Source organism: Miscanthus floridulus, chromosome 6 (assembly GCF_019320115.1).
Source record: "Miscanthus floridulus cultivar M001 chromosome 6, ASM1932011v1, whole genome shotgun sequence".
Classification (NCBI taxonomy): Eukaryota; Viridiplantae; Streptophyta; class Magnoliopsida; order Poales; family Poaceae; genus Miscanthus; species Miscanthus floridulus.
In genome coordinates, this window is record NC_089585.1 from 108,119,432 (window position 1) to 108,134,063 (window position 14,632).

Sequence of the window (14,632 nt, forward strand, 5' to 3'; positions counted from 1 at the left end):
TATAGATGATATCCTGGTCTATTCTGAGAATGAGGAAGATCATGTTGAACATTTGCGGGTGGTTCTTACTAGATTGCGAGAACACCAGCTGTATGCAAAGTTCAGCAAATGTGAATTTTGGCTTCGTGAGGTACCTTTTCTTGGACATGTGTTGTCCGATGGTGGAATTATGGTTGATCCCACCAAGGTGCAAGAAGTATTGAACTGGAAGGCTCCCATCTCGGTGCACGAGGTTCAGAGTTTTCTGGGGTTGGCTGGCTATTATCGTCGCTTCATCCTGGATTTCTCTAAAATAGCCAAGCCTATGACTCGATTGCTGCAAAAAGACATGAAGTTTGTCTAGACTCCTGAGTGTGATGCGGCTTTCCATACCCTGCGAACTCTTCTAACATCGGCTCCAGTTTTGGCACAACCGGATATCGAGAAACCTTTTGATGTGTTCTGTGATGCATTAGGTATTGGGTTAGGAGGTGTTCTTATGCAAGAGGGTAGAGTCATCGCTTATACCTCTCGCCAACTTCGGAAGCATGAAGTGAATTATCCAACGCATGACTTGGAACTCGCTGCAGTTGTTCATGCTTTGAAGGCCTGGAGACATTATCTGCTTGGCAATGTGTGCAACATCTACACTGATCACAAAAGCCTCAAGTACATCTTCACTCAACCAGTGTTAAATATGCGTCAGAGAAGATGGCTCGAGTTGATCAAGGATTATAACCTTCAAGTGCACTATCACCCTGGCAAGGCAAACGTCGTCGCGGATGCCTTAAGCAGAAAGTCTCATTGCCACTCGTTGATTGAGAGTGATGTCCATTTGTCAAAGCTCCTTCATCCTGCAGTCCTGCACAACATCACTGTCAGTTGTACTCTACAGAGTCGAATTATCGAGCTACAGAAGACAGATGCAGGTGTGTTTCACATTAAGTGCAAGATGAAAGAGCAAGAAACCAAACATTTTCGAGTCGATGAGGAAGGCGTGTTATGGTTCAAGGATAGGTTAGTAGTTCCGAAGGATAGAGAGCTTAGAAACCAAATCATATCCGAAGCTCATTCCTCTAAACTATCTATTCATCCTGGTAGTAGTAAAATGTATCATGATTTAAAGCCTCGATTTTGGTGGACCAAAATGAAGAAAGAGATAGCCGCTTATGTGGCTAGGTGTGACACTTGTTGTCGGGTCAAGGCGGTACACATGAAAGCTAGATTACTTCAGCCACTCTCTATTCTAGGTTGGAAATGGGAAGAGATAAGTATGGATTTTATAGTTGGACTCCCTACCACTAAGAGGAATTTTAACTCAATTTGGGTAATTGTGGACTGACTGACCAAGTCGGCACACTTTATTCCTGTCCGCATAGACTTTCGTCCAACCGACTACGCAGAGTTGTACTTCAACTAGATAGTCCGACTTCATGGGATCCCTCGTACTATTGTCTCAGATAGAGGACCACAGTTCACTGCTCGCTTTTGGGAGCACTTACATGGATTATTAGGGACTAAGCTCGTAAGAAGTTCTGCCTATCATCCGCAAACCAATGGGCAAACTGAATGGGTGAATCAAATCTTAGAAGATATGTTGAGAGCTTGTGTCATCTTGGCTAAGGGCTCATGGGAAAAATGGTTGCCCCTAGCTGAATTCTCGTACAATAATAGTTATCAAGAGAGCATAAAGATGGCACCATTTGAAGCTTTGTATGGCCGGAAGTGTAGAACCCCGTTGAACTGGGTAGAAGCCGGTGAAAGGAGATATTATGGAATTGATTTCATTCAAGAAGCTGAAGAACAAGTCCGTACTATCCAAACCCACATGGCCGCAGCTCAAGCTAGGCAGAAGAGTTATGCTGATCGACGTAGGAAACCTATTGAGTTTGAAGTTGGAGACTTCGTTTATCTGAAAGTCTCACCTATGAAGAGTGTCCAACGCTTTGGTGTGAAGCGAAAGCTTGCGCCGAGATATGTTGGTCCGTTTGAAATCATTGGACAAAGTGGTAAAGTGGCGTACAAGATTCAATTACCTCCTGAGATGAGTGCTATCTTCAATGTCTTTCATGTATCCCAATTGAAGAAATGTCTTCGCGTCCCTGAAGAGAGAGTTCCACTGGGGGATATCGAGTTAAAATCAGATTTGACCTTTGAAGAAAAGCCGGTTCGAGTGATTGACACCCGTGAGCGAGTGACTCAGAGTCGGGTAGTCAAGTTCTATAAAGTCATGTGGAGCAATCAGGGTAGTGAACGCGATGCAACGTAGGAAAGGGAAGACTATTTGAGGGATGGTTATAAGGAATTCTATCAACAATGGTACGCTTTTCAAATCTCGGGACGAGATTTTTATAAGGGGGGAAGGCTGTAACACCCCTGGTGTTTAGCTTCCACATTTGCACTGCATTTCATAAACATGAGCATCATGCATTCAGTCGTGAACTTATAGCACATAAAACATAATTTCGAAACATTGCAACGTGTTGTATATTTCATGTGTGTTGTTCTTTTATGAAATGTAAAGTGTGCAACACTTAAGTGCAACATGTGCCACTCACTTAGTGAAACAAGATTAGTTAATACTATGCAACAAGATCATGAAACATGTGAAACATGACTATGAAACTTTTGCAACATTTCTTGTGTTTTTCATTATTTTAGTACATACCTTGATTAATTCTTGTGTGACCAATGTATAGTATGGCTAGAAATGCTTGTAAGTAACTTAGTTACACATAGAATGTCTTTTGGAACATTGTTCATGTTGGTCACTTTGACTAATTAGTTTTCCAAGTCATGGTTTGACCAAATTTGACCCCTGAACCTTTTTGTTTGACTGTTTAAAAAGTGTGGCTTAGGATATTTGCATGTCTGAGCAACCTAAAGCAAAGATGTAGAGAATTTTATAAGGAACAAACTTTGTTTAGAAGCCAAGTCATGAAAATGTGCACAACATGTTCAAAAATGGCCCACAAGTCAGATTTGAAGGTGGAGTCAACACTTGAAAATTTTGCTAAGTCTTAACTGCCATTTCAGTTTGAATGGGCCGACTTTGGCTTGATATAACTCTTAATCCATGGAGAACTGGATGTTGATTGCTAAACCAAAGTTGTAGCCCTACTATAACTCTACAACTTTCATGAACATTGTTTCCACTGATTCGCCACGAATTGAGAAATCAAACACAATCAATTAACGCTGTCAGTCGGTGAATGTAGCACTGAATGGTGAGCTACAGTGTTCACTGATTCAGAAAACGCTTGACGCGTGTGTGCCGCGCGTCGCCGGTCGCCTGAGCTTGCTGCCATGCGCTGTGGACGCCCTGGCAAGGCCAGCCACGACGGGCACACTCACACGCACCTGCCCAACCTGTTCGCAGTTCAAATTTTCATTTGCATCGCCTCCACCGCAAGCAGCGACCGAGCTCAGCGCCCGCCATTGCTGCCGAGCGAGCTTCACCATCGCCGAGCTCGCGAACCACTACAAAAACGCGAACTCCGTCTACACCATAGCTCCGCCGTGTCCTCCTCTACCTTCTCCACCTCCTAGCTGCGCCGTTCGTGCTTTGGTAAGGTCACAGTGACCATTTCCGCCGTCACCGCCATGGGCGTGACCTCGCCGGAGATGAGGCCGCCGTGGCCGGGGTAGCTAGGAATCGTCCCGTCCCTGTTTCTTTGCCGTGTTAGCACCGTGGCGACTTCTGGTAGCTCACGCCGTGCTCGGTTGAGCTAGCTGTGGCTTGCCGTCGCTGACAGCTCGCGCCGGAGCTTGGCCGTGCCGCCATCACCGGCGACAAGCTCCCTCCGCTAGGTCATAGCTCTAGCTTGTAGCACCAATCGAACCCCCTCAGCACGGAGATCACATTAGTACACTTGATTTCGCCGGAGGAGCCACCGCCGGCGAGCCTCGCCATGTGCCGCGCCGTCGCGTGCGCCTCCTCTGTCTCGTCTCGCTGACCGGTGGGTCCGGCTGACAGCCGGGTCCCACTTGTCAATGACTGTGTGTTTCTAAGGATAGTTCAAAAATACAGTTTTGAATGCTGATTTGATATTTTTGTATCTCCTGTTATGTAGATCCAAATTGGATGGTTCCAATTTTGTGAGACTCACAGTTAGGTCTAGTATTTAAGAAAAATATGTCTTGAGCATATTATGTAGAAATTTTGGATGAATTAAATAGGAACTTGAAAAGTGTTTTGAATGCATGCAAACTTGTTTAAATCATATCTTGAGTTTCTGTGATCCAAAAATTATGAAATTTTGTGGGTAAGCTAGTATTGTATAGTAGAAGCTCTGGTTAAAATTTGAGGGTCATTGCATGTGTAGTTTTTGAGTTATAGATTTTCCTTTTATCATTGGTAGATACTTGTGTGAATTTTTGTAAATTATCTATGAATCCTATGGCCATGAAACTTGGTAGGTAGTATCTTGGTACCTTATAGATGCTAGGAAAAATATGAAATCTGTTGCTTGACACTTTTCACTAAGGTTTCCTAATCATGCTATTTTTAGCCATTCTGCCTTACCATTTTTGTGTAGGTTGTTATACTTACTCAAATGGTGTGAAATTTTTATGGTAGTCTACTTAGAGCATGTAGTGTCTACTGTAATTTTTGTAGAATTAATGGGGTAGTTTTCATATATGTTTACTATTTCCACTAATTAATTAAATAAATTAAGAAAGGTAGTAAAAGAAATGTTTTGGTGATGAACACTTTACTTTCTGGTGTTCTTGTGATATGTGTGATATATCAATAAAGTTAGTTTTGTCCAATTAAGTGTTTATATCATAAGTTAGTAATTAATTGTTTGCATTATGTCCCTCTGGACAGATCTGGGGACTTTGAAAAGTTCCCCATGATATTTTGGTTTTCTGTGAATGAGTTGAATGCAAGAGTTGTAGATAAATTAGGTAGCTAGCTCCTGTCAAAATTTGAGGGCATTTGGCCCAGTAGTTTAGAAACTACAGCTGTTTAAAGTTAGGTTGCAGTTTTTGCTGATTCTCTGCCTTGTGAGGATAGACTTCTGTTGATTGATGAATTCGACCTGGTAAAGGTTTGAATCATGCTTTGAGGTCTGAAATTGTATTGTAGACAATTTTATAAGCTTTCCAGATTGTCTTGTTGCATATCATTTGGATTTATAAATCTCCAGTTATGACTAGTTTACTGCACCGCTACATAGTGTTCATTTTTCTGAAATACAAATGCTTGAGTGTATGTTGTTGCAAGGTTCTCGTTGATTGTTTAGGGGTTAGCCTAACTTGAGAATATGCTTAGGTGCAGGTGCTAGGTCATTAACGGAAGATGAGCAATTATACCTTAGGTTGTATAAATGTGGTAAGTGAAAGTGATTTGAATAGGGCTTAAGTTGGAATATGCAAACTACAGCGAACATGTGCATTCCCCGAGCATCCCCGACATTTGTACATGTGCATCCATGATATTTATCTTGCGCATTCATGCAATAGGTGTGCCGGAGGGAGTGACGTTGCTGGAGTTCGAGGGAGCCAACCAGGAGGAGGAACCCGAGGTGCAGGAAGCCGACGAAGCAGTCGCCGCGGAGGAATTGCCCGAGTGCCCTGACCACCAGCCTTCCTCGTTCCTGAAAGGCAAGCCCCGGAGCATATTAAGCCTCCTACGTTTTCACAAATACATTGAGTATCTTTTATTGTTGATGATGCATTAAGTATAGGAATTGGTTGAAACCAATTGCTGCATTATATCCTTCCTTGTCCAGATATCGCACTGGAATCCTATTTAAGTTCAGGAACGGGTTAAATGCTTAGCCATGCTTAGTGCGGTAGAAGTCAGGTGATTTCTTGTCACCTGCGAGCTTTAGGATGAGGTGGATCACGGTTGGCTATATTTGCTATCGTGGAAAAGAACCATGTAAATAATGAATTAAGACCGGGCGGGGTCTTGTGTAGGTTTGAACATAGTGACTCCGTCTGAGTCGTTTAAGGACCGATACGTTGTACGTCCTCATGTCATGTTGAATGCAGCCTAACACTTAGCTGGCCGGATAAGTCGTTCCGACCACGAAGCCTAGTAGCTCGATTCAGGCCGGGAACGCGAGCAGTGGCGGCACTCTGGAGGTAGTAAGGATGTGCAGAGAGCCATTGGCATAAGTCCAAGGCGGGTTAGAGTCCCGAACAACCTTGGCAGAGTGGTTCTCTGAGAATGCCGATCTGTTCGGACCCGCGACTCCTAAATTGTACCAAAGGTGACTTGTTGCGACCCTGACGGGGGAAGCAGGGTTTGTGTTTAGGAATACCCCTCCAGCTGGATAGGAATCGATTCGAATCACCGTCTCTCCCGGATAGTGAGAACTTGACTGAGCAGCGGCAACGTAGATTCAATTAATTTAACGATATGGTTAAATGGATGATGATAAGGTTGCCACAATGAATACCTGATATGGTTATTAATGTTTGCACCCTAATAAAATGATTGCTTAGTACAGGTGCTAATATAGATGACAGGTTAATGGCTAAAAAGTTACTGCTAGTTCAGGTTAAGAGTTGATCAATATTACTTATGCTTTTCTGCAAAAAGAAAATGTCAGCTAGCTCCACTACTTTAAGCTATGCATAATCCTTGGTGTCATTTGTTTGGTTTCCGACGGGTAAGTCTAGCTGAGTACATTCCCGTACTCAGGGTTTATTCCCTCTTGTTGCAGATGACCTCCTATATCAGGGATTCTGCAAGTATTGTCTCCACCCGGCGGGTGATGAGGACTAGATCATGGGCATGATTTCCTTTCTCTTATCTGAATGCTTTTGTGGTCTGTGATCAGTGAACCAGTATGTGTATTTGAACTCGGTGTGTGAGTTAAACTATTTGCTTCCGCATGTTTTACAAGACCCGTTTTGTAATAACAATGACTCTATGATGATGTAATCTATTTGCGAACATCTGTGAAATGTTGTAACGTACGATATGTTATGTTGGATTACTGTGATCTTGGTTGTATGCAAGTTGGTTTGAAATCCTTCGAGATTTTGGTTGACTACCGGGTTTATATGGGCTCAAGTTCGAGAATTTGATCGTTCCGGCGATTGTTTTTGTACTTGTGCTCTTATAAATTGGTCGGTTCCGTGACATGAACCTCGAGAGAAAAATCTTGTCAGTGTTTCAAGTAAACACCAATGAGTAAATTTATGTTGTTGCACGTCTGGTCCAGATGGTGTACTAAAAAGACACAAGGTTTATACTGGTTCAAGTAGAATGTCCCTACATCTAGTTTGTGTCTGCTGCTCATGTTATTTACACTGAAAAGTTCATAGTAGGGGTTACAAATGGGTGAGAGGGGGAAAGATCCAAAGTCTTTGATGGAAAGGTCGAATGGGTGCTTAGAACTTGATCGATGCTCAGCTATGTGTTATGTGATGACTGGTGTGTTCAATTAATCCCTCTAGTGGGGTGCCCTACCTTCCCTTTAATAGACCAAGGGGAAGCAAGGATTATAGATGGGAGAAAGAAGAAAAAATAGAGGCAAATAAGGTCCTCCGAAGGTGCTGGGTCTTCCTTTTCCTCTGAGCGAGCCCTGTTGACAAGCAGACGATGCCAAGGATAGCTCCATGCTGGGCATCTATTTGCTGATGATGCCATGCTTTGGCTTGATCTGCAAGTGGTCACATTCTATCCTACCCTAGTGGGCGGCATGATGGACCAGGGTGTTGATCCACGACCCTAAAGGGAGCAGATGGTGCAGTGACCGCACATCCATCATTGTAGAGGATGTGAGTCTCCTCCTAGCCATAGTGGTTGTCATATTTTTTCATTAGGATCCATGCCCGAGGGCAAATGGTGGTGCCCACAACATTATAAGACAAATGTTGGCGCCCACAATACTATTTGGGCTCTGACATGACTAGAAGGGCTTTAAGGTAGAGTCTGCTCCTAAATGTTGGGTGAGGTGAAGCCAGCCTCTAGGCGTCAGGCGAGGTAGAGTCTGCCATCAGACATTGGGCGAGGCAGAGCTAGCCCTAGATGTCTAGCGAGGTAGAGTCTGCTCCTAGATGTCAGGCAAGGCGGAGCCAGCCCTCGGGGGTCGGGCGAGGTAGAGTCTTCCCTCAGACATCGGGCGAGGCAGAGCCAGCCCTCGGACGTTGGGCGAGGCGGAGTCTGCTCCTAGACATCGGGTGAGGCAGAGTCTACCCTCAAACATTGGGCAAGGTAGATCTAGCCCCTAGGGGTTGGGTGAGGCAGAGTCTGCCCTTAGATGTCAAGGGAGGCAGAGCCACCCCTCAGAAGTCAGCTTGGGGTGGGGCCCATGGTCTCGGTGGATGGATGAGGAGTGACCCAGCAAAGGGTGTAGTCACGCTCTTGATTGCGTGGATGAGCCAACGTTCGACGGTCATTAGCTCCTCTTCTTTGGGTACCCTAATATTGGTCCCCGATAGTAGCCCCCGAGCCCCTAGGCAATTCGAGTAGAATTGCATAGGGGATTTTTTGACATGCCAGTGGGTATGCGCTAGCATACTTGGTGGGTGTAGCCCCCGAGCCTATGGAGGAGTAGGATACTCCTTCGGAGGGTTTTCCGAAAGAGTGGATTCTGAGAGCCTTGGCCCTCTATTGTTGCCCATGGTATGCCCTGAAGATGGTGATTTCTTCTTCATCAAGGTCAGACTCTTTGTGGGAATGGCCATGAGATTTGGTGGTTGATTAGCCGGATAGCTCAATTAGGATCCTAGTATCCCACTTGCGGGGATCCGATCAGGGTTAGTCCAGTTGAGAGTCGATCGGGGGCTAAGACTCCCATGAAGCTTGTGCGCCTAAGTTTTGGCCGATCATGGGCCCATCTTTTGTCATAAGGGTACCTTGGGATGGCCGTTGAAACCATTGATGGGCTAGCCTTGAACTCTTGGGCCTAGCTAGGCTAGAGGAATGCTTTTTGACTTGTATCCTTTTACTGGTAAAGAGTCCTGGTCTGACCAGGGAGGCGAAACATCCGGCGTGACTTTGGAGGGAAAGGATAGGTATTGGGGGCACATATCTTGCAACATGACATGGTGGCGGATCATGGCATGCATGGAGATCTAGGCGGATGGTTGCCTTCCTCACATCCGTCGCCCCTATAAAACCAAAGGGTTCGCCCATAGGGTTTCATACTTTGCCTCCTTGCCTTTGCATCTACAACCTCCACCGCCAATTGCCTAAGCCTCCCACATCCGCATCTCAGCCATCATTGAATTTGCATCCACCCACCCCAATCCTCTAATGGAGCCATGGTGTTGCTCTAATATCACCCTCTAGTGCCTGGAGGGCCTCATTCACCATAGTCTTCTTTGTGCATGGACTACCACTAAGGAGTGGCGGCTGCCCGGCGATGAGGACGCACCGTCACTGCTCGATGGCTACATCGTGTCCTTCGCTCACTTCCATGAGTGGGGATTCACCACCCCCACCCACAAGTTTCTTTGGGGATTACTGCACTACTACAAGGTAGAGCTGTAGCACCTTAATCCCAATGGAATCCAACACATTGTGGCGTTCGTCACCCTATGTGAGGGGTTCCTAGGGATTAGTCCCCACTTTGACCTATGGCAGGTACTTCTTCGTCGTCACCCTTCTAAAGAAGTGGGAGAAGAAGCAGGAGCTGAATGTGCTGATGGGATGTGCCTGCATTTAACTTCGCAACAACTGGGTCAGCGAGTACCCACCGATTCGTCTGTCGACCTCCAACAAGGGATAGCATTCGCATTGGTTCTATGTCAAGAACAACACAGCCGCCCCCTTGCCTAGAGTTCACTGAGCGCCTTATAGAAGAGGTCCTAGAATCATGGAGGAAGTGGGGGGTCCCAGAGAAAGACAAGAAGAGAATCTAGGACCATCTCACCACCATCTAAATCCTAAAGGAGAGGGGCATGATGGGGTCAAGGATCATTGGCGCCTACCACATGCGGAGGGTGGCACCATTGATGAGGCACGCACTTCCCCTACACATGATGGTGCCTGGGGTGTCACTCAACAGGACGACGCTCGCCGAGGGAGCGCTCTCCCCCTCCGAAGTGGCATAGTGCATCAAGGAGGCGATGACACCTTCACAGGATGATGCCGGCGCTGTCCTCGATTTCATGTATCCGGTGCCGAGGCACCCCCCCCCAATGCGATCGGAACCGGGGTATATCGTCTTCGTAAGTTTTCTTTCCTCATGCCTCCTTTTCAATTGAACTCCCAACCTCTTGATGCTAATATTGAGATAGGGGGACCGGCCAAAGAAACTTGTCCTTACGGATAACCTAGCTTCGCTACCAAAGGACCCGGCCATGACGGCGGACAACTGTGCTGAGGCCGAGTGGTAGTGGAAGGCGAAGGAAGATGAGAGGAGGAAGAAGCAGTAGAAGCTAAGGGCATGGGAGCGAGGGGAGGACATGGAAAGTGGTGATAACGATGAGGAAGACGACAAGGTAGTTGCCGACACCGAGTGGGATGACCTGGAGAGCGAGGATATGCTGGCGGGTATCCACTCGTCCATGCAGGGACCCTTCTCGTTCCACGCAAGGGAAGGTGCATCTGTGAGGCTAGAGGAGGCGGGATGGACCATTGGCCCACCCTTAGAACCATCAGGTGTGGGCGGATCTGCTATCATGCCTAAGGTGCCAGCAGAGGGGAGTGGCCCTTGCCGCTGCGCCTCAAGAGACAGCAGGGGCGGGCAGATCTATCGTTGTGCCCGAGGTGTCGATGGAGGGGGTGGCTCCACTGCCGCACTCTCGGATGCAAGGGAGGCAAGCCCCTCTGCCTAGGAGCAGGGGGCATGCTCAAAACGGCCTCGCACTAACAAGGTGGAGCAAGGACCTAGGGGTTCATCTCCCAAATGTATCCTCCACCCGACAGCACCAATGTAAGACATTGACTCCTCTATTTTCTCTATTTTTAGCATGATTGATGCCTTCTGTTTCTTGCAGCATCCTAAGACGAGGTTCTTCTTTGGTGTTGGTGCCTAAGAAGAGTGTCGCCATTCAGGCGAGACAGCAGCCATCGCCCAACGTTGCTCTCATTTCGGGTAGAAGTGGAGCCGGCATCATAGCCTTGTCGGCTAGTCAGGCACTGCTCGTGGTGGTGCCCATGCCCTCGACAGGTCAAGCGGACACTGAGGCTGAAGGAGCACCCTCGGAGGTCACCGAGCAACTAGCGACGGAGGTGATTCCGTTGCCGACATTGGAGCGGATAGAGCTACTGCTCACGCTTTGTGGCCCGACTGTGGTGGGCGTGATGCCACCGGTTGGGGCCCCACCAACACAAGCAGAGGTGGCCACGACTGTGACAAGCTAGGCATAGCCGGACATAGCCATGGTGGTGCCCGAGGATGCGGCATGATTCGTGCCATCGGCAGCCCAAGTGACGGCGCCTGATGTGGGCTGGACAAAGAGGGACACGGCCGAGGGGTCCTCGGGCATCATGGCGGTGGTGGAGAGGACCAGCGGGTGGTCACCCATGGTCCTAATGTTAGGGGGTAGCCACTTGCCCATGTGGGGTGAGCCATTGCTCTAGTGGATGGATCTATGAGACCCGACGTCGATAATCTTCTCGCTAGATGATGCTACTGATTGCATAGAGCGGGAGAGTCTCAATGAGGGGATCTCGGCCGTGCTAGAAGCTCTGAACCAGACCAGGGGTGCCCTATGTGACATTATCATTCCTACTGGCCGGGCATTCACTTAATCTCTCCTCTCACTTTCTTTTTTTCATGTATTTTTGTGTTCTAACATTGATCTTCTTTCAGTCCCTTATTGCTCATAGCCAGGAGAAATCCTGGTTCCATCACGAGCAGAAGGAGAAATGGGACCGCCTCACTAAAGAGGCCTGGCTATGCGGGGATGTGAGCACCTAGCTTGCTATCATCCAATAGAGGGTGGCTAAGCTGACTCTCTAGGCCAAGGAGGCGGCCAGTCTCTAGCTATGGGAGGCCGAGGCCCGTCGGGACACGAAGGAGACTGAGAAGACATTTGAGGAACTATCGGCGAGGGTATGGTAGGATGAGGAGGAGGCCATCAGAGTCTAGAAGGAGTAGGATGAGCTTCTCCAAAGGGACACCAAGGCCCACTAGCGGATCCTTGACCTCCTGGCCGAGATGGAGAAGGAGCGGGAGCTCAAGCTGGAAGCCAAGGAGAGGTCTGTGGCCCTACAGCAGAGGGCAAACCTAGACGCCGAGCTGGTTGCCTGACTACGTAAGGAGCAAGATGAGCTATGCCAAACTACAGAGAGGCTCTACTTGGAGCATGGCATGGCCCACAGAGAGCATGACCAAGCCGTCCAAGAGCACGATGAGGCATAACAAGGATCGGCTCCCTCTAGGTCAAGCTCAGAACCATGGTAACCCAAAGGTTGGAGGTCGAGAGCATCTCTGCTAGGCTAGCCACGGAGCTCACCGAGGTGCAGAGGGGCCTTAAGGCAGAGAGCAATGAGCATGATTTCCTACATGCTACCCTTAGAGTGGTTTGCGACAACTTGGAAGTTGCGTACTAGCTCAAGACAGAAGCTCTTCACTCTAGGATCACCCAAGCCTTTGCTATCGCCCACTCTCACTATGCGGATAGTATTGACTTGGAAACAATGAGCCTTTGCTCCACACCTAGCTACAAAGCCTCCAAGCTAGATGAGATAGAGATGGCGGTGGCTCCTCTCGCGCGGGACTTAGCGGATAGAGTTGAAGACATAGTTCTTCCTGGGAGGGGATAGTTAGTCAATTAGGTTGGGTGAATTCGGATGAACATCATTGTACTCTGTGGACAATTATTGATCCTTATGAATCATAAGAATAAATTCATAACTTTGTTATTTTGTTTTGTTTGATTGAATTTGTCTCCTCTCCTTTTTGTATGTGAGAAGAGAAGGCTCACGTATTCTGACCCTTCCATTCGTTAAGACCATAGGGCCTAAGGTGTAAGGGGAGAACTTTGATCATGCTGGTGTGCAAAGACACCATAGCCACTGAGGCGTAGGTGTTTTGTAGTCCAACCAGACATGATCAATCGTTCATTTCCACAAACCTTGCCACTAGGCTTAGCGTGAAGAAGAGGTCTGACGTAGTGACTGTTTTAGAAAAGTTATACTTATACCTTTATCAGCCCCTGAGTGAGATCCGACCCCTTGCCATTGTTGGGGTTAGATGTCACTGAAAATCGAGGGGAGAACAGCGAAACTTAGGAGAATGCATCTCTTGTATTCGCACATACCCTCTCCCTAGGATCTTAGCTATCATTCTGTGACCGTGCGTTAGGTCTTCTTGCAAGTCCAACCTTCCTTGAGCCCCCATGCATGGCGGGGATTCGGTCAAGGGTCGGCTCATTCTTGTGACTAATGCCCCATCCATAGTTTTCGCAACTAGAGGGGTTGAGTTAACATTACTTGCCTCGGTAGCTCACTAACGGGCATGTTTGAATAGAATCTGGTCCTATCGCTTGTGACAGGGTCGGCAAAGCCCTCGTGTGGCATTCTATTGCTCCTTAACCCGCCTTCCAACCGGTGTGAATCAGAAAAGTCAGCATACGGCAGAGCAGCCGATCGAACACTGACAGCATCCGGTCCAGTACCACCGGACGTGTCCGATTGAGCTAGGGTGCTTACTGTACTCCACCGGATGCTGCGGTTCAGCGTCCGGTCATTTGTGACTCTACGTCTGGTGTGTGCGTCCGGTCATCAGCAGAAGGGGCAGTAACGGCTAAGTTTGTTGGAACAAGACATGTGGCAGTCTGGGGGCTACCGGATGCGTCTGGTATTCATGACCAGAGCGTCCGATGCTACGTCCAGTCTATTGGACTGCAGCGTCTGGTCAGCCCGTGTTTTGCCCAGACAAGGGGTATAATGGCTTTATTTCGAGGGGGCTTCTATTTAAGCCCCATGGCTGGCTATGGCTCACATCTTTGGCCATTTGCATTGACATAGCAACCTTGTGAGTTAAGTCAAAGTCCTCTCACTCATCTCCATCATTGATTCATCATCATAGTGAGATTGGGAGTGAATCCAAGTGCATTGCTTGAGTGTTTACATCTAGAGGCACTTGGTGTTCGTGTTTCGCTAGCGGATTTCACTTGTTACTCTTGGTGGTTGCCACCACCTAAACAGCTTGGAGCAGCAAGGATCGTTGAGCGGAGGGTGGTGATTGTCTCCAGCTCCGATCATGGTGATTGTGAGGGGTTCTTGATCTTTCCTCAGCAGAGCACCAAAAGGTACTCTAGTGGATTGCTCATGGCTTGTGTGATCCTCATCTTGTGTTGGTTGTGCGGCACCCTATTGAGGGTTTGGCGTGTGAAGCCAATTAACGCGTGAACCTCCAAGTGAGTGAATCACCGCAACGAGGACTAGCTTATCGGCAAGCAAGTGAACCTCGGTAAAAATCATTGTATTCATCATTGATTCCGAGGTGATTGGTCTTCATTGTTATTCATCCTTGTGATTGATTGGTTCCTTCATCTACACGGCGGTATAATCTTCTTGATCACTCTCTTTACATTATCGCAAACTAATTGTCAAGCTCTTTAGTGTAGCTAGTTGTGAGAGCTTGCTTGCTTAGGTTGGTGTGGCTCTTTAGTTAGCCTTTGAGAGCACACTAACATAGAGTAGTATCATAGCTATTGTGTGAATAGATACTATCTAAACTAGAATTATGGTAGGTGGCTTGCATTTTGAGTAGGACTAGCGCAACAC